The sequence below is a fragment of the Pecten maximus genome, chromosome 14, assembly GCF_902652985.1.
Source record: "Pecten maximus chromosome 14, xPecMax1.1, whole genome shotgun sequence".
Classification (NCBI taxonomy): domain Eukaryota; kingdom Metazoa; phylum Mollusca; class Bivalvia; order Pectinida; family Pectinidae; genus Pecten; species Pecten maximus.
In genome coordinates, this window is record NC_047028.1 from 24861969 (window position 1) to 24889440 (window position 27472).

At 35.2% G+C, this 27472-nt stretch overlaps 1 protein-coding gene across 1 annotated transcript in view; it reads left to right on the plus strand.

The window, feature by feature from the left end:
* The first annotated feature begins 480 nt into the window (after positions 1-480).
* The window catches only part of LOC117341617 (monocarboxylate transporter 7-like), a 48486-nt gene continuing 21494 nt past the window's right edge, over positions 481-27472 (plus strand). Inside the window, 2 exon segments of the mRNA XM_033903464.1 lie at positions 481-537; positions 664-834. The gene's annotated coding sequence lies outside the window, so the exon portion shown is untranslated.

A 27472-nucleotide genomic window follows, 5' to 3' on the forward strand; every position in this document is an offset into this window, starting at 1 on the left:
CCTCAATCAAAATACAACAGAAGGCTATAACTAAGGTGTTACGTACGCATATGTAATTAATCGGTCGATTAATCGATATATACATGTAGGACGGCTGCCTCCTTGTGAAATGTTAATGTGTGTGCCTATATTGGCTACAAAGTAATGAAATCATTTCATGATGAGTCAAAATATTCGAATCGACAAGCAACTGAGTAATGTTACATCATCCTACGCAACACAAATATGTGTACACGGAAACCAATGTCTGCGTGCTAAATATAGATTTATTTATGCGAACCCGACCCAAATGTATTGGTGTTACAGCTGAGATTAAATGGCCGTGTATTCGTATGACTGACACAGACAGATTAACCATTCATGTATCAAATTAAAAGACCACTCTTTTGTATTTAATAGCGGGTAACGTCGGGTAAATACACATCCATCGTATTACCCCCTCCTGGCCTCAGCTTGTATGGACAAACAGACTTAATGTATTCATATGAACCTTGAACTTGAACTAGGTCAAGTTGCGATGACGTCGGGAAAAATACGGTAAAATTTTACTATTTCATTAATTTTGAGGTATCTATCGTGAAATTCAGTCTGGCCTATACTCCGGACCATGTTTTAATGCTAAAGATAGGCTAAACACATACAAAATCCGCATATTTTATACAGAATGACGACTGTTTTGATCAGCTGATGCATTGTTCCGCTAGTTTGGTCACGTGCTTGTGTGATTGTGTATATGATGGCAAGCAGACGAGACGAAGAAGTTTATTATCGGGAAAGAGACCCGTGAACATCCGATCTCACGACACAAGGAGGCTGGAAATACAAAAACGTGAGGTGAGTGTGTTATTCTGTTTTCAATTCGTCAATATATCTGTCTTGTTCCTGTCTATATGAACTGAACGCACACAGATTGTTACACAAAGAATCACTCGGCGCATCAGTGGAAAGCGTGGATGCTGAACCCCTTGATCCAAGGTAGAGGGGCGTAAGTGAGATGATCTTTGACGCCTTCTTGGCCACACCACGATAACCAGACATGTTAAAGTCTACATTTATTCCTCGTCCTATGTAATATATGCTTCGATTTTAATAATCTTTTTTGAATTTTTGTTTGTCTTTTCAACCGCTATTTCCAATAATTACATTAACACTCGATGATAATTGGATATTCGATATATAGATTATATCGTAGTAGGTCATAGGCAGTACGACAGCATGGTATTGAGACATGTATCAGAAAAAGTACCTGTCACTTAATAGTGATAATGGTAACTGATGGAGAATAATAATTTGTGAAATACCCTATATATTCAAAGACAATTAAGAAATTACTGATTAAGATAAGATTATAGCTGATTTGAATAGACAGGTAGTCATTGTGAATATGACATTATAGACAGGTGGTCAGTGTTAATATATCATTATAGACAGGTGGTCAGTTTCAATATATGTCATTATAGACATGTGGTCAGTGTCAATTTCATTATAGACAGGTGATCATTGTCAATATGACATTATAGAATAGACAGGTGTTCATTGTCAATATGACATTATAGACAAGTGGTCAGTGTCAATATGTCATTGTAGACAAGTGGTCAGTGTCAAAATGTCATTATAGACAGGTAGTAAATGCCTGACTGTCATTATAGCCAGATGGTCAGTGTCAATATGTCATTATAGACAGGTGGTCAGTTTCAATGTGTCATTATAGCCAGATGGTCAGTGTCAATATGTCATTATAGATAGGTGGTCATTGTCTGTATGTCAGCATAGACAAGTGGTCAGTGTCAATATGTCATTATAGACAGGTAATCAATGTCTGTATGTCATTTTAGACAGATGGTCAGTGTCACTATGTCATTATAGACATGTGGTCAGTGTCAATATGTCATTGTAGACAAATGGTCAGTGTCAAATGTCATTATAGACAGGTGGTCAATGTATGTTTGTCACTATAGACAGGTGGTCAATGTCAATATGTCATTATAGACAGGTGGTCAATGTCAATATGTCATTATAAACAGGTGGTCAATGTCAATATGTCATAGACAAGTGGTCAATGTCAATATGTCATTATAGACAGGTGGTCAATGTCAATATGTCATTATAGACAGGTGGTCATTGTCTGTATGTCATTATAGACAAGTGGTCAATGTCTGTATGTCATTATAGACAGGATGGTCAATGTCTGTATGTCATTATAGACAGGTGGTCAATGTCTAGTATGTCATTATATATAGGTGGGCAATGTTTGTATGCCATTATAGACAGGTGGGCAATGTTTGTATGTCATTATAGACAGGTGGTCAATGTCTGTATGTCATTATAGACAGGTGGTCAATGTCTGTATGTCATTATAGACAAGTGGGCAATGTATGTATGTCATTATAGACAGGTGGTCAATGTCTGTATGTCATTATAGACAGGTGATCAATGTCTGTATGTCATTATAGACAGGTGGTCAATGTCTGTATGTCATTATAGACAGGTGGTCAATGTCTGTATGTCATTATAGACAGATGGTCAATGTGTGTATGTCATTATAGACAGGTGGTCAATGTCTGTATGTCATTATAGACAGGTGGTCAATGTCTGTATGTCATTATAGACAGGTGGTCAATGTCAATATGTCATTATATATAGGTGGGCAATGTTTGTATGTCATTATAGACAGGTGGGCAATGTCTGTATGTCATTATAGACAGGTGGTCAATGTCTGTATGTCATTATAGACAGATGGTCAATGTCTGTATGTCATTATAGACAAGTGGTCAATGTATGTATGTCATTATAGACAAGTGGGCAATGTTTGTATGTCATTATAGACAGGTGGTCAATGTCAATATGTCATTATATATAGGTGGGCAATGTTTGTATGCCATTATAGACAAGTGGGCAATGTCTGTATGTCATTATAGACAAGTGGGCAATGTCTGTATGTCATTATAGACAGGTGGTCAATGTCTGTATGTCATTATAGACAGGTGATCAATGTCTGTATGTCATTTTAGACAGATGGTCAGTGTCACTATGTCATTATAGACAGGTGGTCAATGTCAATATGTCATTATATATAGGTGGGCAATGTTTGTATGCCATTATAGACAAGTGGGCAATGTCTGTATGTCATTATAGACAAGTGGGCAATGTCTGTATGTCATTATAGACAGGTGGGCAATGTTTGTATGTCATTATAGACAGGTGGTCAATGTCTGTATGTCATTATAGACAGGTGGTCAATGTCTGTATGTCATTATAGACAAGTGGGCAATGTTTGTATGTCATTATAGACAGGTGGTCAATGTCTGTATGTCATTATAGACAAGTGGGCAATGTTGGTATGTCATTATAGACAAGGTTTTTTATCATTTGTTTGGGACATTGCCATTTGATTTTGTCTCATTTCGGGACGAAAGGTAAATTGAGAAATAAATTTTCAGAAGACTTGTAATTTTCTGCATTTGACTTCAGTATGAAGTGATTCAGTTGGGAATGTGACCCACAGTGGGCCAGATCAAACATGTCAGCTTAGAGTCGTAGTCATCAGTATCATTGATATCATTATATACAGGTGGTCAGTATGTCTTTGTAGAATCACCATGGCATGGCTTTATGCTGTTGTGTCGTGATCTGTAAATTATTGATAATTATACCCTGTGTACATCAAGTGTTCCTCTGCTATTGATTCAGATAACCTGGTGAATATGGTATAGTAATTATGCCTCATTGGTCACCTGCAATATTGAATTCCATTTGGTGTATACAGTATATCTGATACAATACTTATTTCCAGTTGATGGCTAAAGTTGTAGATTAACTAACAGTAGTCGATCGCCATTAACAACTAATCAGATCTAAGGTATAAAATGTACTGATTTTAAATAAAATATTATAAAACATTTTAATGTTTGAAATAATTTTTTAATATTTGCATTTTATAAGGCATTTTAGGCAGCATATAAATCTGGTAAAATGATTATGTTACTGCTGTAGTGTAACTGTTGGATGTAAATGTATTGGCATGATTACAATTTACATTTGTAAAATCAAGTTGATTCAAGGGAGAAGATATAAATATGTATATATATATATTGTGAATAATTTACTTCCAAATTTCTGGTGAAAGAAATAAACGTCTTACACCTGCAGTGCACAAGTATACATTCAAGATTTGAATTTAAGTCTTGATAGAATTGGCCAAGAATTTAATGATTGGTTAATTAGGTTATCTTGGCAATGGTGCATGATGGGAAAAGGTCATAGATCTTCAGGTAACCTTATGATGCATTGTGGGAGTTGGTCTGTTTATTACCATATTTGAATAAGAAGAATCTTTGATTCTGTACTCATCAGGCTGTTTGTGTTGTATAGGATTAGACACAATTTACAGCACAGCTGGATACCTAAAAGCTTCTGATAAAATGCCATCTTTATTGATGAGTGACAGCTGGACTTCAGCTGGACATTTCTAATACCCTGGTAGGAAAACATATATGTTTTACCAAAACTGAAATGTATGTTAGTGGTCTCTCATTTTGGCTAAGAATTAATTTTGAAGCAGAATAAACTCAAACATGAAATTGAGTTACTTTGAGTTTCATGTGTGGATCGATGTGGACACAAGGTTTGCTTTACAAAAAGGACAGCAAAAATAGCATTTGGTAGCATTTCGTATGGCCCACAGTTGAATTGGCAGTTAACACAAACATGGGCTTAACAGATTGCCAGCTTTAAATATGGTAACACATGTACATTGCTATCTGATATTTGTACTAAAATCTTGAAATGAAACTAATGAAATTAAAAACTAAGATATGATCTATTTGTGGTTAATATTGTCTAGTAGTACCCTACATTATAGAAATATTGGTAAATTTTCAGATATTTCTTAAAAACATTTTTGATTGAATTTGTTTAAGATGTTACTAACTCATAGGGATTGTTTCACTGGGAAAAAGAAGAAAGAAAATATCATGTAGGCTGTAAATATTCAGTCAAGTTGAGTTTTGTTTTAGAGTTTCTATAGATTTATAATGAAAAATAACCCATATATATAATTGTAACTTTGGAATTTTGATGATCCATTTAGCTCCATCCAGTATGATTGTCTTATCAAGCTATTATCAGACTTTAAGGGCCTGATATGTTATTCCTTTTTAGTTAAGGCCGTATGAGGTATGAAGCCAAGTTAGTGCATGCTTGCCTGTTCGGCCTGGGTCAGTAGGTGTAAACCGGGGCCTGTTCTAAAGGGCTAATTGACAGTTAAATGAAGACTTCAAACTGAATTATATCGTTAAGATATCTGATCATGATACAGCTAATTGGTAGACTAAAAAAACATCATCTATTATTTTGTTAAAGACAACTGATATAGATACACAATTCAATAAGCTCAAAGAAGCAGTATTATGTGCTTATAACAAGTCTGTCTGATTTTAACTTGCTGGAGATGGTGTTATAGATGTATAAAAGTAGCTAGTCTGCCTATGACTTGATGGAGATGGTGTTTATATAGATGTATAAACACAAACGACTCCCACTTCCTGCTATCATAAGATCTATATAAACTTCAACATCAAAGGTCTTTTTGTTTTCGTTGGGGATGCTCATATTTTGAACCATGCAGCCTACTCAGTTATGTTGGTTTCCTGCCAAACTGATTATCAGGAACATAGAATTATCACAGGGAGTATATTTTACATAGTATATATTATCAATACATATTGTATATCCATTAGATCTGTGTAAAGATGATATTTCAGATTAATGATATTTCAGATTCATCAATAACATACAACAAAATGCCAGCAACAGTTTCACCATAACATGTTAACTGTTAATTAGCCTAGTTTCCTCTGGCCTTGACACCCTATCACCAGACATGTTGTCAGGGCCAGAGAATTGTACTCAGGCTTAGATATATAGTTAATTGCGACATAATAACTGTTAGCCTGAGTTTCCTCTGACCTTGACACCATGTCACCAGACATTGTGTTAGGGACCTGAGAATCGTATACTCGGGCTAGTTAATTGTGACATGTTAACTGTTAGCCTGAGTTTCCTCTGACCTTGACACCATATCACCAGACATTGTGTTAGGGCCTGAGAATCGTATACTCGGGCTAGTTAATTGTGACATGTTAACTGTTAGCCTGAATTTCCTCTGACCTTGACACCATGTCACCAGACATTGTGTTAGGGCCTGATAATCGTATACTCGGGCTAGTTAATTGTGACATGTTAACTGTTAGCCTGAATTTCCTCTGACCTTGACACCATGTCACCAGACATTGTGTTAGGGCCTAAGAATCGTATACTCGGGCTAGTTAATTGTGACATGAGTTTCCTCTGGCCCTGGCATCATCGTTCTCGGGCTAGTTAATTGTGACATTTTAACTGTTAGCCTGAGTTTCCTCTGGCCCTGACACCACCGTTCTCGGGCTAGTCATTGTGACATGTTAGCCAGAGATTCCTCTGACCTTGACACCATACCACCAGACATGTTGCCAGGGACAGAGAAACTACTCAGGCTAGTTAATTGTGATAGCATGGAACTGATGCCAATTTTTATAGTGCTATCTCACTGAAGTATACTGCTGTAGACACCTAGTAGGACAGGCAAATTACCACTTAAGGCACATCTTTATAAATCATTAGAGTATAATAGGATAGTGGGGGTGGAGGAGGGGGGGGGGGGGGGGGGGGGGGGGGGGGCATTGGGATGTTTGTATTTGTGTGCATTACTTCTCCTGGGCCGTTGGGCCTGACGTACATTTTCGTGCATTTGTATACTATAATTCTCTTGAGCTTTTGTAACCTTCCTCCTAAGCATTGGAATGGACTTGGTTCTCTCCCAAGTGTTAAGGTTGTACCTGAGGTAATCAAACTCACCTGTTATTGTGCTGCTCATTAACGATGCTGAAACCACTCAATGATTAATGTGCAGCTCTGTCTCTGACACGGATTCTCCTGTGTACAATCCCATGGCCCACATCTCGTTTGTAGTTTTGATTGATAACCCTGTTTGTAATCACGGCTGTACCACTGATGTTGATTGACCTAGCAGGTGTGAGCTGGGTTTTTTTTTTACCTCATATTCCTTAAAGACAAGTTCCTGTCATAATCCATTACAAGAGCTAATAATAAGATGTAAAAAGGGTTTCTGCGGTGATGGATAGCTCGACTTGAAGTATACAATATATATAACAATTAGTTAACTTGATGCCTTGACTTGAAGTATACAATTTATATATTACAGTTAGTTAACCTGATAAAGGTTAGCTAAGAAACCGGTAAGCTTCCTGAATTATTGTTATATTAATTATTTGTTACAACCTATCATCCTCTAGACTCATTTCAAAACTTGTTGATATACATTATACTGCTTTTATCTTGTTACTAGTTATGACACTTGGTAATAGTTATTATACATGTATAGTTATGCTGCTTGTTACTAGTTATGCTACTTGTAACTATAGTTATGATACTTGTTACTAGTTATGCTACTTGTTACTATAGTTATGATACTTGTTACTAGTTATGCTACATGTTACTAGTTGTGATACATAGCTTGTTACTAGTTATGACACTTGGTAATAGTTATTATATATGTATAGTTATGCTACTTGCTACTAGTTATGTTACTTGTAACTGTAGTTATGATACTTGTTACTAGTTATGCTACTTGTAACTATAGTTATGCTACTTGTTACTAGTTATGCTACTTATAACTAGTTATGATAATTGTTACTAGTTATGATACATGTTACTAGTTGTGATACATAGCTTGTTACTAGTTATGGTGCATAGCTTGTAACTAGTTATGGTGCAGTGTATATCTTGTTACTAGTTATGATACTTGTTACTAGTTATGTTGCATAGCTTGTTACTAGTTATGCTATTTGTTACTAATTATTCTAAAAAGCATTATAGTCAATTGTAATTATAAAGAACACAAAAAATAAAAACAAAAAAACTAAAAGTGTTGAATTACACTGCATGTTTCTTACACTACTTAGTTAAATGTTATTAAGCTGCAGGTGCCCTTACATGCTTGTTAAAAACTCACAGGAGAGTCCTGAATGTAAAGGTGTAGAAAAAAACTCTTAAGTATAAAAGATAAATTTGATAGGAATTAAATGTAAAACATATTCTAAAAAAGTGTAAATAAGGTGAATAACATGCAGTTATTATAAAAAGTTTCTGTGAACTTCACTTTAGTTATTAAGTATCACACTTTAAAAGTATATGTATGAAATATCACATTTTATGCAAAGATTACTGACAGAACTCACTCAGGAGAAGTGGTTATGAGTTCACATCAGCACAGGCCAGACAGACAGCCATGGCACTCAAAGTACACCTTTAATAGATTTGAGACCAGGAGATAACTTCATTTCAGATAGGCTTAGGCTCAATCCATTCTCTTGTGACAAAAAGAATTTTAATATCAGTAGGATTTTGTATCTTGGAAGGACCAGAAAAGGTCAAATCTTTGAAAGGTCATTGACTAAAAATGGTCAAAAAGGAGACTATATATTTCTTACAATACTCGATGTTCATTACAGACCACAGCAGGTGCAGTGGATCAAATCTGTTAGCAAAAAGGTGTGTAGAGATTGATCCAGCTGTCACACTTTCCAGATCAGTTACGGTCAGCTGAATACATAATTTAGAATGATGTACATTTTTAAACGTTTTAATGAATTTTTGTGAAATATTTCAGCTATTTCAACAACAGTCCTGGTATGAAATACATCCAAACCTCATTTGTGCGGTAAAGTATATCAAGGCTATAAATAATGATAAAAACCTCCTTATTCACTGTAAACACTGGATGATCAGTTGTCAAGTTGATATATAAGTCCAGTTTTTGCTGAGCATGCAGACATCGATCATCTAATGCTTCTCATTTAAATTTTTGTATGGTGAAATCGGCACAAAATTGTCATGCTTGTTTTGAAGTTTTTGTGATAATTCGAGTTAATTTAAATGTAAAACAATCCATTTAACTTTTTTGCTATTGATATTGCTGGGGAATTTCAGATACCTGTACAAACTGAAATTGGTGTCATTTTCCCCTACAAAAAAAAATTCAAGTGACGTACAATTCGCGTTTAGTTTACATGAAGCCATACAGATCTGGTTGAGGACTATGTTTGGAGTTGTGAAGTGTTTATGATTCGAACATATATACTTACCTGTGGTATATATAGATTAAATAAGCAAGTCTGCCTATATATACAATTGACTGCCATGGAGTTACAGAATCAAACAAATATTGGAACTGGCCTGAAGGGCAAATTACAGTCTGAATCTACTGTACCGGTTAAAAGTGTACTGGTCCAGCACATTGATCTTACTATCAATAGGTGTGGCTCAGTTTATAGTGTGGTCAAGGATTTTTGAAATTTTAAAAGCTAGCTCTAGATCTGTGGTGCAATCTGGTTCATTTTGTGTCTAAAATAAAACTTTTAAAATCTGCTGAAAGTTTCGATAATTTGATAAGATTTTAAGATAACATTTGATTCCTGTATTTTGAGTTGAGTTTATTTATGCTGTTAGTAGACTGAATTTACACCTAGTGATCGACAAAAAATCTACACGCCTGTCGGCAATCATAACAAGTAATATCAGCCCATCAAGTAAGCTCAGTTACATGCATGGTTGTCACATTGATCTCTATACCTGAAGATTTTCGTGGTCTTTTGTCATTAAAAAAGGCCTCTTGGCTATTTTTGGGGAAGTGGGGGATCTGGCCATATGGTACATTCTGTGTATGTTTGTCCACAGTTAGCAGTCATTGACAGTCAGCTGATTTTTAGTCTAGATATGAACCCACATTGTTGATCGTTGAATGTTGATATCCTACTTAATATACACCATAGACTGATTCATAAAGACTTGGAGACCTTTAAAGTTATAAATACAAGACTTGGTATATATATAGTAAGTACATTGTATTTACTGCCAACAATCTCGGTAATGTTGTGACAATAACAGACGGAGTCATAACAGTTTATACCATTGAGTCTTCAATCATAACCAGTCTGATTGTTGTAACTTCGGTTTTGAGTTCATGGAGAATACACAGTAATATATGGTTCAGTAAAGTCTGTTATTGAAAGAGCTCTGTGATTATTTCCTTCCTATCAAAATGTGTAATTACTCACTTGTAAAATCTGTTGTATCTGTAATTGTACATTGGGTATATTTTCAGACAATGTCTGATTCACACAATTGTTTTTTATCAACATTTGAAATTTTGGCTTGTATGGACATTTCTTTGTGTTTGGGGCTAGTTCATTTAGTGTATAAAGGTTGCTTGCTGAAGAAGTGTATATGAGTGTTTTTGTTGAGAACCTGATGTTAAGGGGCATCTAAACAGCAAATCCAGTCAAAACATTGATATTTTACAGGCCTATAAATCCCTATTATTATTATTATTAGTTTAACAAATTGACATTAAAATGTTCATGTTACTTTGATGAGATGTCTTAAAAGTACGATATAGGAGTTTTGTTATTGACTGAAATGCCTCCTGTAAGCCATATTTGTGTAATATTATTCTCAGCCGCCATTTGCATTTCAAGGTCAAAACAAAATAAGTGTTTATACGTACATAAAGTAAAATCTGGTCAAACAAATGCTCCTACCATGTGCTATAGACACTTGTGAACATAACAGCATGGCTATTTTTCAGGTTTGATCATTTGCGTGACTTAGAATTATTCCATGCCAAATCTGACCACAAAGTTACTCTACAGAAGAAACTGGTAGCATCTATAGCATAATATTGGTGATTGTAAGAAGCTACATGTCCAAACAAACATTTTGGTATATTACATGACATTTTTTGTGCAAATCTTAAGGTATTTATTCGTGTTTGAAATTCAACACTATTCTGCTATATAGATGACCCTTAAAAACTGCTAATTTTTTTTATGGAAAGCAATTAATCTAAAATGGTGCTTAGGGTCAGTACATGTTGCAGTTAGGATACAAATTATGCTGATATATATCGAGCTTGAATTTAAATACTGTGCCATTCACTATATGAAGTTCATATTTCCCCCTTGCACATTACAGTTAATTCCTCTATATGTAAATGATTGAGAGGAGGCATGACACTTTTTTTGAGGTCAGTTAAGTTCAAAGGTCGTGGGATATGTTTGTGTATGAAAAACTTTTGAATTCTGAAATGAACTATAAAATGTTGTCTTGAAAAGTTTGACTTATTGTTGTGGTATATGTAATATTTTTTTTTTTTTTTTCTAATTTTGATATATGCTTGATTAAGTTTTTATTAGCAGATCTAGAGTAGCTGCCTTGATTAAAAACCTGTCTGACCTTGACATTGGGTATACTGCATGTCAAACTAGCTATAGGGAATTGCCGACCTTGACCTTAATTGATTAACAATTGAGACTCTTCAGGGCAACCTTGATGTAACTTGGTTGTCATGTGGTAATCTTAACCTTAATCGAGAACTACAATGACCTTGACATTGCAAATTCTTTCTTCAAACACTGTTATAATGTCATCTTCAGTACAAACTTCATAAGAATGACAGTGACCTTGACAGTTCACATTCCATACCAACCTATATTTCTGATAAATGTGACCTTCATCAAAAGCTACAATAATCTTGATTGAGAATGGTGGTATTCTAGCTTGACAGTAAAATCTGTCCGTGCTGACCTTGATTGTGAAATTATATGACAGCAGCCTTAACATGAGCTAATTAGCTTAAACCATGCCAGCCTTGAAAACATTCCAGTGACCTTGACACTGAACAATGTCCATGCCTTATATACCGGTACATGAATATCAGACTGAGTGCATGTCTTTTGACAAATCTGTTAGCTGTAAACATGGAAGCTCTTTCTAAATCCTTCACACGTGATAAAAGAAAATTATGTGTTGTATTTTATCAGTTTCGCCTGAGGCACATTATCAATAAACATCAATTGACCTGACAGAGACTCTGGACATGCTGCAGCATACAAATTAAACCTGTGATGATCGTAAAATGGCTGCTAATTTTCTATATGTAATGGAAAATTGACCAAAGGCAATTACATTCTGTCTTGTTACGGTCATTTGAAGACACAATGTTCTTTTCTATTACTCCAATGATTGATCCTAGGAGAGATGGTCATAGCCGGAGGCCTCTCTGTATGTTGATTGCTCAATTACAGCGGGATGAGAATTTTGGGAAATAACAACTTACACTTCATTTAACAAGAATTAAGCTTGTTAATTCATCGGATTCAGTAGGACTAAGATGGCGTAAAATCATAGCAAGCAAGTGTAGGAAAAAACAGATTTGTAGAAATTTAGTTAATGTTATATTTATGTTATTGAAATGCTTCTATTTTTAGGCTCTTTAACTGGCACAAAGTGGTCAATTTATACTCAACAAATTTGGTTTGGAAGTTTTGTAGAGTTTGCCATTTAAAAGTAATAAGATACAAAAATGTACTTCACTTTTGCAGGAAAATACTCTTGGGACCATACTGACATTTGCTGTGCATAACTATATAATTACATCATATTAGAAAATTGATGTATTTTTAATCAGCGTTAGACATGATTTGAACTTAAAGTTTTGTGTTTTACAAGCGTTTAGCTCCATGATGATAAATTGGACATATGTATATACATGATTGTGAAGATTTGATGTCGATTTGTCATCTTATTTTGAAATATTTTGGATAAATACAATTGTATGGACATATCTGAATTGAAATTATATTATCTTGCTGAAGTTTACCTAAAGCCACTAATAGATAATTAATTTACACACAATATAGATACATTTAGGTTTTAGATATTTACCAACTCTGTCACAATTACGTTTCCATGCTACATCCATGTTTTCAACCATATCTATTAAATATTTTTTGATCTTGTTGATTAATTGTTGAATTTGAATACAAAGCTTTGAGGATACTGAGTGTCTGCATTTAATTAACATGAACGAGAGAAAATCGTTTTGTGATGAAATACTAAAATCACTCTTGAGAATATCTCTGTGTGCTTAGTACACCTTTGATATTCAGCTATAGACAGTCTGTCTGTACAATACAATTTAATTACTAGAACGGAAGCTTTAATCAGTGTATTTTGAAGAATAGGAAATGTGTCATCGAACTCTATTCCTGAGGTATAAGTAATGATTGTACAGTAGAATTATTATAAACAAAAACATCAACTTGTCACTTTTCATTTATCTTTCCAAAAGCATAACATCTATTGAAGTATTTAATGATCCAATCATTTCTTTTGAACGCTGTGTCCTTTTTCACAACACAGAAGATCAAATCTCTTCAATGCTATGAGCTAATTAAATCCATCCATCTTTTAGGGCATGTAGACCAAGCTAAGTGTGTGTGACTCAAAGTCACAAGGGCATTAGCTGTTCAGTTATGAGTCAAGGTCACTGATCAACGGTTATTTCACAGCGACTGAAAAAGTTTGTCACTGAAAATTAAGATGAAAGCATCTTTATATTAAAAGCAATTAAAAATGTAATAAACGCGACAGCAGTGAATTTATGTTAGTTCTTAATATACATTATAAGTCCCCGTCCACAAATTAAATAAGACCCGGCCTTCTTCATTTTAGTAAGCTAAAAATTGTTCACAGATAAGGTCTCCATATTTTTTAATTCAAATGTTTTTTTACACTTAAAGGGATTCGGGGCTTATTAGAGGATAAATGTATGGCACATGTTTTAATGAACTAAAAGAGTTTTCTCTGGACAACTTCAGTGGAAGTCAAAATTTATGTATGGGGAATTCTCAGTTCTTCATATTATTGTTGCCTTTCAAGTTTTATACAATGTAATTCTAACTTCAATGTGTCATATATTTGTGTGAGGTGCTAGCCTGAAACTTTACAACTGAAATATCTGTAAATCTGACTGCACATCAATAAAATTTTATTGTACGTAGTACAATATAAATATTTTTTCCATGGAAAAACCTGACACCATTATGATGTAGGCGTTAGTGATCGAGTGATAACCAGCTGAGTGATCGAGTGATAACCAGCTGTGTTTATTTTTTTTTCTTCGAACAGTTATTGGACTTCATCTATAAATTGTTATAAATTTCATATGTATAAAAATTGAAAGTGAATTTTTCAGAAACTAGTAATCAGACTTTTAGAAGAATAGGAAAAAAATGTTGAAAATCTTTAGAAGAACTGTATGAATGTGCTGTTATTCCTTATGCAGTCTTCAGGGGCACAATAACAATTAATGAGTTGGTTCCAATTTTCAACCCACACCTATATATAGTATTACCATATTTATCCTCAAATAAGCCCCCCTCCCAAGGGTAAAACTTATTTGTATACCAGTGATAACTTACTGTTTTAAAATTGATGATTCTGCACAAATTAAAAAGAGGCTTATTTGTGGTTAGGGGCGTATTTGTGGATAAATACGGTATACAATACATTAAATATTAGGGAATGTGGGTTCCGGATTTGTGTCAAGTTCCTGTGCCAGTGTCAGCTGATGATCATGTGTAGTTTAAGTACGACAGCTGACTCAGTTCTATAAATAGCATCATGCAATGTGCTTGCCTTTGGACATGCATGTGTTGAATATTCCATATTTGGTACCATCTGAAATATCATAACCGCAGACGGGAATTCCAAATACAGATGATTTCTTAACACAGGTAGCCTTTTGATACTTACCATTATGTTGTCCTCAATATTTTAAGAGAAATGCATTAATGTTAATATGGTAGGAATTTAAAATGTTCATTATTTACTTTCAATTAGCTATGTATATACACACAAAAATTTTTAAATCAATTGGTACAAGATTCATAGCATTTTCAGAAATTTTTATCAATATTACCCTGGTTGTCACAATTGTTACGTGTTTAACTTGAGATTTGATATATCAGCTGCGGGCATTTAAATCTCGCATCATGCAATCATTTCATTGTTTGAACAACAAATTTCTGTATTAATCGGTATGTAATTAATTATTAATTCTGAAATTCATCCACATTTGTTGGCTGAAAATATTCTGAAGATTCTCATTTATTGGAAATGTGAACAAGTATTGTGGTTTGTAGCGGCTGATGTCAGTAAGTGTAAGAAAGAAAAAAATATGTATTTAGATTAAAGGATACACATCAAAATCTGACCTGATCAGGTCAGTCAGTACAAGCCCCTTACAGATAAAAAAATATTATTAGCCAGAGCACCTGCTGATCTTGTGATTTACCAGAGAGGCGGATGTGTTGTCACTAGTAGAGAATAATTAACTTCTATGGTCTAGATGATGGTGATGATGGTCTAAATCCTGTTTATGAGGACACTGATTAGAATGCTCACAATTGAGGTAGAGGATGGATCAATGAACCTCAAGATCGAGTGTTGTGGGTTGTGGAGGGGTTGGGGTTACAGATATATTGAACCATCTTCTGGTAATTAAATAAAAAGGGAAGCAACTGTTTAATGATAATTTTTAGGGACTGCTATTGTGTTCAACTGTCTGTCTGTCAGCAGTTTTGTTTCTGGAGATTATCTGAGAATCCAGAAGGCCAAACTTTCTAAATCTTTAAATAATCAATTAAGGTTTAGAAAGTTCCATAAGTCAAGGTCAGGTTTAAGGTTGCTGTTAGTAAAAATATAACTATGAATATGCTGTCAAAAATACCTCAATCAAGGCCTCCTGTGCACAAAACTTTATGAACTTAACATGATGATACACTGTGAAATGCAGATGTGCAATAGGAGTTTTTTTTAAGTTCCCAAGGTCAAGGTCACTAAAAATAAAACTGGAAATATACTGACAAAATACATTATAAAGAGCCATTCATAAGTCTACAGTTTCTGATATATCACATGATGACTTCACTGTGTGATATGCAGATGTGCAATAAAAGTCTAGATAGATCCTAAGGTCAAGGTCATATGTTGCTAAAAATAGAAACAGAAGTAAACTGTCAAAAATGCATCATGTAAGGTCTATACAGATGGCCAAATTTTCTGAAATTTATATGATGATACACTGTGGTATTCAGATGTGAAATAGTGTTTTAAAAAGCTTCCTGAGGTAAGGGTTACTTTTATTAAAAGGGTGGTCATGGGAATTAGTCATTTCTCAAGGTTAAAGGGTCAAATGTCACACTTAATCATTTGTGAAATGAAAAAGTTTGTGTACAAGATACCTCATGAGTCTCTCAATCAGTTTAATTCATCAAAGTTTCATAATATATAAATAATGTACGTATTGGAATATTACGACCACAGTAGTCTATTCTGCAAATCAGTATCAATGGTTATATAATTTTGGGTTTAAGCTCAAATTCAGAAACAAGCTTATCGTGGGGGCTTAATTAGGTTTCAGACATGTCCCTATAATCTATGCCTGTTTATAGTTGACATGCATATTGTTTTGCCAAAGGGTGTCAGTTTGTAAAAAATAATTTCTTGTTTTCACTCTGTTATAGCTTTTTTTTTCTTGAAAACAGGTAACATGTTATCATTTCTTTGAAAGTTTTAATAATATTCCAAATCTGGGAAATCAGGTCAATATCTAGGTCATCCTTACTATAAATATAATATCCATTATATATATATATTGATTATATATTAACAGCCGCTGTTGCTTGTTCTGTCTGAAAAGTGTTTTGTTGTGTTGACATACATATGCACCTCTATGCATGTTGATGTTAGGGACCACATGTTGACTGAGATTTGTTGATCTTTATGTTAGATTAAGGTCTAACCTGATCTCAGCCTCTGTATCTAATTAATGTCCATCAACAGACAGACTCTGCTAGCATTCCAATGACACAGGGTTGCAGTTATTTGTATGGTACATAGTGAGATATATGGTGCAAGGAAAGGCCGAACTACTTTTGTGAGTTAATTTACGTCCATCAATGACATTCTCGTAGCATTCCATGGACCTGAGCCTGGCATGTACAGGTACATGTGATTAGCCGTTCCTGTTGTCTATGTACATTATTATATAACATGCATGTTTCATGCATAACACTGATGACATACTTATATGTGAGTAAGATATTTTGGTGTAAATTGATAAAAACAGATACATTGACCAGGTGTAAATAAACTTTAGACAGATGAATGCTGTTGAAGATTGGCTTTCACAGTTAACAAAAAAATGTGTTTGTTAATTAAGATATTTCTTCTAAAAAACAGTTAGATCTGGGTAGGTTTCCATGAGAATAACAAGAATGTTTATTTAGAAATGTGTTATTAATTATACAAGAATGAATATTGATCCTGTTGGGTTATATTGTAGACTTATTTGTAGATGCATACAAATTCATGGTGTTGGAAGGTTAGTTCAAGTGAGTTAATCATTACAGAATTATGTGCGATTATGTAATTTAATTCACATTCAAACATTACATTGTCTTTTAAAAAAAACTTGGATCAAATTGACAGAATCTTATTGATGAGGTTCCCAGATCTTAATTAGAACATATCATGGATTAAATTAGAACATATCATGGATTTCTTTATTAGTTCCTCGGGTGGCAGAGTGGTTAAAGTGTCCCGACACTTTATCGTTAGCCCTCCACCTCTGGGTTATGAGTTTGAAACCTACGTGGGGCAGTTGCCAGGTACTGACCGTAGGCCATAGGCTGGTAGTTTTTCTCTGGGCACTCTGGCTTTCCTTCACCCTCCAAACCTGGCATGTCCTTAAATGAACCTGGCTCTTAATAGGACCTTAAACAAAGCAAACCAAACCAAATCCCTCAGTTAATAATAGCCTGAAGATTTGAATTATTTTGTCTGAGCTTGTTTCTGAAGTTTTGTGCGTACACAAGAAAATGTTTGGAGGTTATGCATGTCAATGGAAACCATGTCATAAAAATTCCCTCTTATATAAACAGAAATGAGTAGTTTTTTTCATCGATATACAATACAAGTCTTGTACATCAACCTCAAATCATGATCACCAAACATTTTTGGTGAATGCAATAAATAAATATAAGGAGTAAAGAAAAACATCGTGCCAGTGCTGGGGGTGAATCTTCCACTAGGCTGAAGGGAATTTCCTGCTAGTCTGAGCTAGTAATTAGTGATAACCAATTAATACTCCTAGCTGCTTAAGCTTACTCCCTCCTTCACAAAGTCTTTGACCTCAAAGACAACCCTGCTATTTTATTCTTCTATGAAGGCTCTTGATCTCCTTAACTGACACATAACTCTTAATCAACTTCTTCTGTGTTAAAGAAGTCATCAACCAATATAGATCACAATTATGTTGAATGTTGGTACAGAAATAACAAATTTAACTCTCTAATCAGGGTTCAACCTGGACTCAAAAATCGTGGGGAATTTTGTCAAGATTTCAGAAATGGTATGGGCCACAACATAGAAAATTTGTGAGTTTTGGTGGACCATTTTGGAAAATATGGGGCAAATAGCCCCATTGTCCCCTCCAGAGTTATCCCTGCTAATAAACAATTCTCTCATAGATCAATTGAACCTGTAATATACTCTGAACAAAACATGTTTTGAATGAATTGTATACACTTTGACCAGACCTATGATAGACTGTTGATATCTGGATGGCTTACGGAACCACAAAGTGAAAAACATGTATATACACTGTATATATCAGACAGGAAAGCATAGGTACGATATATGTCTTGCTTGATCAATTGAACCTGTAATATAGTACTTATCTGAACAAAACATGTTTTGAATGAATTGTTTACACTTTGACCAGACCTATGATAGACTGTTGATATCTGGATTGCTTACAAAACCACAATGTGAAACAAGAAATATCTTTAAAAAAAGATAAACGGCATAGTTTCAATACTGGTTATAATGTAAAACTGCTGGTGAAATTAACGTACTATTGTGTTTCAGCACGGATAACAAAATTATATCAGTTTGAATCATTTTTGGTAATAATAAGAGTGCATTTGAATCTGGAATATGATTTTATTAATATGTCATTTAAAAAGATATATCCACTTATTCAGCTTGCATTCAATCTTAACTTTGTTTCGTTTTTAACTGCATATCTGCATTTTGCATTTACCACTACATTGACCAATCACATACTTCATCTTGACCAGTAACGCCACCTTTCGCGTCATATCCGGGGCCAAAAGAAAATTATACGGCTATGCCGAAAAACATGTTCATACATATATATCAGACAGGAAAACATGGGTACAATATAAATGTCTTGCTTGTTTACTTTAAGTTGACTGAGGAGTTGTTTTGTCTGCATTCATTCCGAATCACACCGTCCTGGTATGTTTCTCCCCCGTATCAAGTCTAGTCTGAGATCTCTACCACTCCCACACCTCAAGACAACAATGATGATACACACCAAGGGTCAACCCCAATACATTGAGTAATAGAAAAGAACATGGAAACAATTCTGTGTATTCTGAGGTTTGAACTGGCAACCTCATGCTGTCTAAGTGAATTTCCGACCACTAGATTTACACAAGGCTGGTAAACGCTGTTTTCTGTCTTTGAAATCGGTCAATAAATCTTTCCGCACTCCTTCTTGCTAAGTGTTATTTGTATTTTCCATCTCCATAATTACCGAGATGTTCCATATGCTTGGGGTCAAAAATGTGGAAATCTGGAAGGGAAGGTAAAGGAAATTTTAATTTGGCCAGTAAACAAATATTGAAATGGAGAAGGGGAGATATTTATACAACTACCTTTAATATAATCAGTGGAATTAATTTTGTATAATTTAATTTTGCTTGTAACAAGCATTTTCATTGGCTCAAAAAATTATGTTATCATCTCATAACATAAAAAAAATAAAAGGAACTACTTTCAGTTATACCGGAAGAACATAATGTAAACAAGGTAAACAATATGTAAACATGTTAAACTTAATGAAAATGTTTCTTATCGTTGTTAATTAAACTATAAGGGTTAACTGTAATATTATTTTTACGTTATTGAGCAATAACACAAAAAACTGGGGTGTACTCTTTTCATAAACAGCTTCACGGTTTATTCAGAGAACACCCCAGTTTTTTGTGTTATTGCTCAATAACGTAAAAAAAATATTATAGTTAACCCTTAAATAATGATTGGGATAATTGTAAAAAAAATATAAATAAGTAAACTATGTGTTTATACATGTTTTCCTAGCTCCTAGCTGCCACCGTTTCACCACTAATAATAACTGATATACACCTATATAACTTAACGATATAGTACATGTATATTGTACATGCTATAATAAACCATCACCTTATACACTTATTACTTGGCACTTGCTCCTCTACATACACCTTACAATTCTTTGCTGACTTTTATAGTAATTAATATCTATCATATGATAATAGATGTCGTTAACCAATGTAGATAGATTCCTCTGATATGTTAGGTTCAATTGTAAGTCAGGTCCTACTGACAAAAATGTATAGACCCTATAGGAGTAATTAGTATTTACACTGTTAACTACACTGTTGTCTTGATGATGGGACAACCAGATTAGTGGAGGTTGGATAGTTGGACAACCAGATTAGTCGAGGCTTGAAAGTTAGACAACCAGATTAGCGGAGGTTGGATAGTTGGACAACCAGATAAGTGGAGGTTGGATAGTTGGACAACCAGATTAGTGGAGGTTGGATGTGAGACAACCAGATTAGTGGAGGTTGGATAGTGGGACAACCAGATTAGTGGAGGTTGGATAGTTGGACAACCAGATTAGTGGAGGTTGGATAGTTGGACAACCAGATTAGTGGAGGTTGGATGTGAGACAACCAGATTAGTGGAGGTTGGATGTGAGACAACCAGATTAGTGGAGGTTGGATAGTGGGACAACCAGATTAGTGGAGGTTGGATGTGAGACAACCAGATTAGTGGAGGTTGGGTAGTGGGACAACCAGATTAGTGGAGGTTGGATAGTGGGACAACCAGATTAGTGGAGGTTGGATAGTGGGACAACCAGATTAGTGGAGGTTGGGTATTGGGACAACCAGATTAGTGGAGGTTGGATATGAGACAACCAGATTAGTGGAGGTTGGATAGTGGGACAACCAGATTAGTGGAGGTTGGATAGTTGGACAACCAGATTAGTGGAGGTTGGATAGTGGGACAACCAGATTAGTGGAGGTTGGATAGTTGGACAACCAGATTAGTGGAGGTTGGATAGTGGGACAACCAGATTAGTGGAGGTTGGATGTGAGACAACAAGATTAGTGATGACTGGATAGTGGGCCAACAGGTTAATGGTGGCTGGATAGTGGGACTACACTGGTTAATGGTGGCTGGATAGTGGGACAACAGGTAAATGGTGGCTGGATAGTGGGCCAACAGGTAAATGGTGGCTGGATAGTGGGACATCAGGTTAATGGTGGCTGGATAGTGGGACAACAGGTTAATGGTGGCTTGATAGTGGGACATCAGGTTAATGGTGGCTGGATAGTGGGACAACAGGTTAATGGTGGCTGGATAGTGGGACTACAGGTTAATGGCTGGATAGTGGGACAACAGGTTAATGGTGGCTGGATAGTGGGACAACAGGTTAATGGTGGCTGGATAGTGGGACTACAAGTTATGGTGGCTGGATAGTGGGACAACAGGTTAATGGTGGCTGGATAGTGGGACATCAGGTTAATGGTGGCTGGATAGTGGGCCAACAGGTTAATGGTGGCTGGATAGTGGGATTACAGGTTAATGGTGGCTGGATAGTGGGACTACAGGTTAATGGTGGCTGGATAGTGGGACTACAGGTTAATGGTGGCTGGATAGTGGGACATCAGGTTAATGGTGGCTGGATAGTGGGACTACAGGTTAATGGTGTCTGGATATTGGGACTACAGGTTAATGGTGGCTGGATAGTGGGACAAGTAAATGGTGGCTGGATAGTGGGACAACAGGTTAATGGTGGCTGGATAGTGGGACAACAGGTTAATGGTGGCTGGATAGTGGGACTACAGGTTAATGGTGGCTGGATAGTGGGACAACAGGTTAATGGTGGCTGGATAGTGGGACAACAGGTTAATGGTGGCTGGATAGTAGGACAACATGTTAATGATGGCTTGAGAGTGGGACAACAGGTTAGTGGTGGCTGGATAGTAGGACAACCAGACATGCATCAAATGCATGCAGTTAAAAAGTGGGACAAATTGACAGTAGTCAAGGTGACTGAAAACTGGAGCACATTCGCTATTAGACAGTTTGTTTATGTATGTAATCAATTTAGTGTTAAACGGCAAAGTCTGATGTGTTGATAGAATTTCTTCTTCCACAGATGTTGTATATGTTACCTAAGAAATGTATTTCTAACAACACACTAATTCTTCTTCATCTAATAACTTACATCCAGATGGAAATTTGATGTTTGTCGTGATTGTTAAATCTACATTCTATCAAAGCGGTCTGCATGTATGACGTAAAACATAGTTCAAGGACTGTAAAAGAACCTCAAATTGCATAGCCTTTAAAAAAAAGAAATTGCAAGCCTGTGCATATAAATTTTCTGACGTAAACACACTGTATATTTTCACTTAACTGTCACCCTAATTATGTTATGTATTGTCTGTCAGTTGCGTGTTAACTCAATAATATTAATTATCAATTTAAGGTGCCCCATCACTTTTCTACTGTATACTTTGCTTTGGTTTGGTTTAGTTTTGGTTTAACGTCCTATCAACTGCTAAGGTCATTTGAGGACGGCCTCCCATGCACGATGCATGCGTGAGGTGTGTGCAGCATGTGTATTTTAGGAGGCTGCTGTGTTCTTTACAGGCTTAGGTAAGTTATTAACCTGTTAAATTGTCCCACAACTTTTCTACAGTGTTATGGGGCTTTGTAAAATATTTTCCTGTCAGGGGAGAGTGTTCCATCTCTTTTCTACTGTATAATGACCCTTGTAAAATATTTTCCTGTTAAGGTAGAGTGTCTCACCACTTTTCTACGGTATTTTTGGGCTTTTGTAAGATATTATCCTGTTAAGATAGAGTGTCCCACCACTTTTCTACTGTATTTTTGGGCTTTTGTAAGATATGATCCTGTTAAGATAGAGTGTCCCACCACTTTTCTACTGTATTTTTGGGCTTTTGTAAGATATTTTCCTGTTAAAGTAGAGTGTCCCACCACTTTTCTAATGTATTTTTGGGCTTTTAAAGTCATTTTTATGTTAAAGTGTCCCACTACATTTCTTCTGATTCTGGGATTTGTAAGTTAAGTTTTCTAAGTTCAGGTTTCTTCTTATACAATAGAAGTTGCACAGTCCCTTTTTCGAGTGATTGAATGTTTTGAAATTAGTCCTATTGCAAAAAGATTATAAGAATCATGAATAGTAACATAATGATTGAATATATCCTCATTTCATAATCAAAAAAAGACAGAGGGTCGATTTTTGTGTGAAAATGAACATTAAGGATCACTATGTATATAACACTTAATTATATAGACTGTTAAAATCTATTAACTGATAAAGAAAAAGAAATTGTAATGTATATATATATTAATACATCTGTAACCAGAGATAAGTAATTAGTTTACCAGTGTATAGACTTGTGTTATTAAAATTTAACCTCTTAATCTTTTGATATAGTAAAACGACTATAGATAGCTTAGAACTGATGTCTCTCCACAAAAAATAAAACCCAGCTATATACATATATATTCACAGTGTGTATATCAAGGGTCAAGAAGATACGTGATGCAAGTAAAATGTGATCATTATACGCTTACACAGTGTACCTGGTAATAACAAGTCACCATTACAGAGTATACAGTATAATTAGTTATACAGGGCTGTGATGTATAATACATTGTATAGGTATACTTAAAGTCTCTTCATGTTTTTGTAGCATAAATTATGACAAAATTACAAAAATATGTTAAATGGTAAAATATGTACCCTAATGAAGATATAATGTGAAAATCAATACATGAGTTCTTCATAATTGCAATTAAAATTGGGAAACTACCTGCTGATTATGGGGAGTCCCACTCTCTATATGTAAATGAGTCACAGAAAATATGTCATCCACACATGTGCATTGAATTAAACTGATTTGTTTTGAAGAAAGATGGGTTGGTGATCATGCAAACCCACGCATCAGAAAACCAAAAGTCAATCAGACATACTGTTTGCCTAAGGGGCCGAGTGGTTAAGGTGTCCCGACACATAATCACTAGCCTTCCACCTCTGGGTTGCGAGTTCGCAAGCAACTTGGGGCAGTTGCCTGGTACTGACGTAGGTCAGTGGTTTTTCTTCGGTACTCTGGCTTTTCTCCTCCTCCAAATCCAGGCACATCCTTAAATGATACACCCTGGCTGTTAATAGGATGTTCAACAAAATAGACCAAACTGAACTAGTTGCCTCCACAAAGGCAAAGATTATGATTTGGTAAAATCACAACATCATCTACGACTTACAGAGTCAATGTGAGATATACTTCACTGCATTTGATAAACAAACCCATGTTTTTCTGTTTATCGTCTGGGGATGTTAAATGCACGCAGAGTTGGTTTATGTTCTGTTTTTAGATGTATATACTTTACTTACGAAGTGCTGACCTTAATGAGCAGATTTGATGGAAATTAAATGAAGATAAACCCATAGTGCATTATGTACTTTAGCTTAAAGAAGTTTTATATCTATAAACAAAAACATCTAACTTGGAATATAGTAAACTTGTAAAATGGGTTGATGTGGTGTCTATACAAATTAATGTATATATTATTGAAGTCCATGTCTGGGGTCATGATGGCCGAGTGGTTAAGGTGTCCCGACACTTTATCACTAGCCCTCCACCTCTGAACTTGGCGAGTTCTAGACCTACATGGGACAGTTGCCAGGTACTGACTGTAGGCCGGTGGTTTTTCTCTGGGTACTCCGGCTTTCCTCCACCTCCAAAACCTGGCACGTCCTTACATGACCTTGGCTGTTAATAGGACGTTAAACAAAACCAAACCAATCCAAACCATGTCTGGTGATACCTGTGATTCCAACCATGTCTATTGGCCAATGTTTAGTTGATTGCTAACAAGTAATTTCATTGTCCTGTAATTTAAGCTGGGCTTCTCTTATGTAATCTTCTGTTATATATGAATAGTGGCTCTGTGTTGGCATATCCTAAGATAAACACTATGAATACATGTATAAGTAATCTACTTTTGAATAAGGAAGCTATGTCCTGAAGAAGCTGGAATATTAATCTTTTTCTGTGGTGACTGATTCCTTTGAACTAGCATTTAAAGTAAGAAAAATGAATTATTCACGGTTTTCTCATATTTCAACCACTTTAAAATTGTTCCATGCATGTGCATATGTTTGCTGACAATTGTAGCCATGCATTTCATAACATAATTGCAGTGACAAAACAATGGCAACATGGCACATTTACAGTAAAACTTGTGTATAACAAATTCCACAGGGCCAGATGAAGTAATTTATTACTCCCACAAGCTTATTGCAGGATACTTACAGTTTTTGTTTACCTGGATGTTTGTGTTCACTGAATCAAGTCCTGGACTTTTTCCTGTTGTCGATCTTGACTTTAGCTTAATGCATAATTAACTGGTTCCATGCATAATGTTATGTGTGTATTTTAATGTAGCGTGCCTTTTGCTTACAAACTCTGGCGTGCCTTTTGCTTACAAACTCGCCTAGTGTTGTAGAATTATTGACTTTTAGTACATGTGTCTGTATATTATGTATTGTACACAAACAGAACCATTAACTTACCTGTAACATGTTGTGTATATATATTAACGAGATCGCCACTCCCACTGGTAGGAGCTTCTAGTGCAAGGATCCAAAGCAAAACATGGGGGAAAGGACCTGAAATAACAGTTTATGGAGCAGTACAAAGAGACTTCCAATCCCTATAAACCTGTATATAAGAGACTGGCAATCCCTATAAACCTATATAAGAGACTGGCAATCCCTATAAACCTATATAAGAGACTGGCAATCCCTATAAACCTATATAAAATTCAACCTCAATGAGGGCCAGAGCTTTACAAGTTCATTAGATATAAATCAAACATTTCTGTGGTCTAACACAAGTTCGAACAAACAAAATCTGTCTACAGAAATTATGATTGTCCAGAAACAAGAAGGTAGTGAGGAGCAAGGCCTCACTTTAGGGAGAACTGAATAGTTTATTTACAGGTACAAATGTATCTATTATAGTTGAAGTAATTATGATGTCAGACTGATGATGTATTTATAATAGTTACAGTAATTATAATAGTTCCAGTTACTATGATGTCATACTGATGGTGAATTCATGATGTTTTCAGTAGTCATGACGTCATTATGGTGGTGTTATTCAGATTTAGAATAGTACCAGTAATTATGACATCATACTGGTGGTGTATTCATTATAGTTCCAGTTAAGAGTTATGACGTCATACTGGTGGTGTATTCATGATAGTTCCAGTAATTATAGTGTCATACTGGTGAGGTATTCATTATAGGTCCAGTTAAGAGTTATGACATCATACTGGTGGTGTATTCATGATAGTTCCAGTAATTATAGTGTCATACTGGTGGTGTATTCATTATAGTTCCAGTTAAGAGTTATGACGTCATACTGGTGGTGTATTCATTATAGTTCCAGTAATTATAGTGTCATACTGGTGAGGTATTTAAAATAGTTCTAGTAATTATGACGTCATACTGGTGGTGTATTCATTATAGTTCCAGTAATTATAGTGTCATACTGGTGAGGTATTTAAAATAGTTCTAGTAATTATGACGTCATACTGGTGGTGTATTCATTATAGTTCCAGTTAAGAGTTATGACGTCATACTGGTGGTGTATTCATTATAGTTCCAGTATTTATAGTGTCATACTGGTGAGGTATTTAAAATAGTTCTAGTAATTATGATTTCAGACTGGTGGTGTATTCATTATAGTTCCAGTTAAGAGTTATGACGTCATACTGGTGGTGTATTCATTATAGTTCCAGTTAAGAGTTATGACGTCATACTGGTGGTGTATTCATTATAGTTCCAGTATTTATATTGTCATACTGGTGAGGTATTTAAAATAGTTCTAGTAATTATGACGTCATACTGGTGGTGTATTCATTATAGTTCCAGTATTTATAGTGTCATACTGGTGAGGTATTTAAAATAGTTCCAGTATTTATGATGTCATACTGGTGGTGATTTATGGACTAAATCAAATTAAAGAAAACTTACTGTAGTATAAAATAGTTATATACAGACTAGTGTAATTCAGTAACTTCTAGTATTTAATTATTCATAAACTTATCAGCCTGTCCTCTCACTAGCTAGTATGGACTAATATAATTAGTCTGGCCAGAACCAAATACCCAACTCAATCCTAACTCACATGTATACACTAGCTGCTGGATATATACCGGGGTAATATGGACTAATATAATTAGTCTGGCCAGAACCAGATACCCAACTCAATCCTAACTCACATGTATACACTAGCTGCTGGATATATACCGGGGTAATATGGACTAA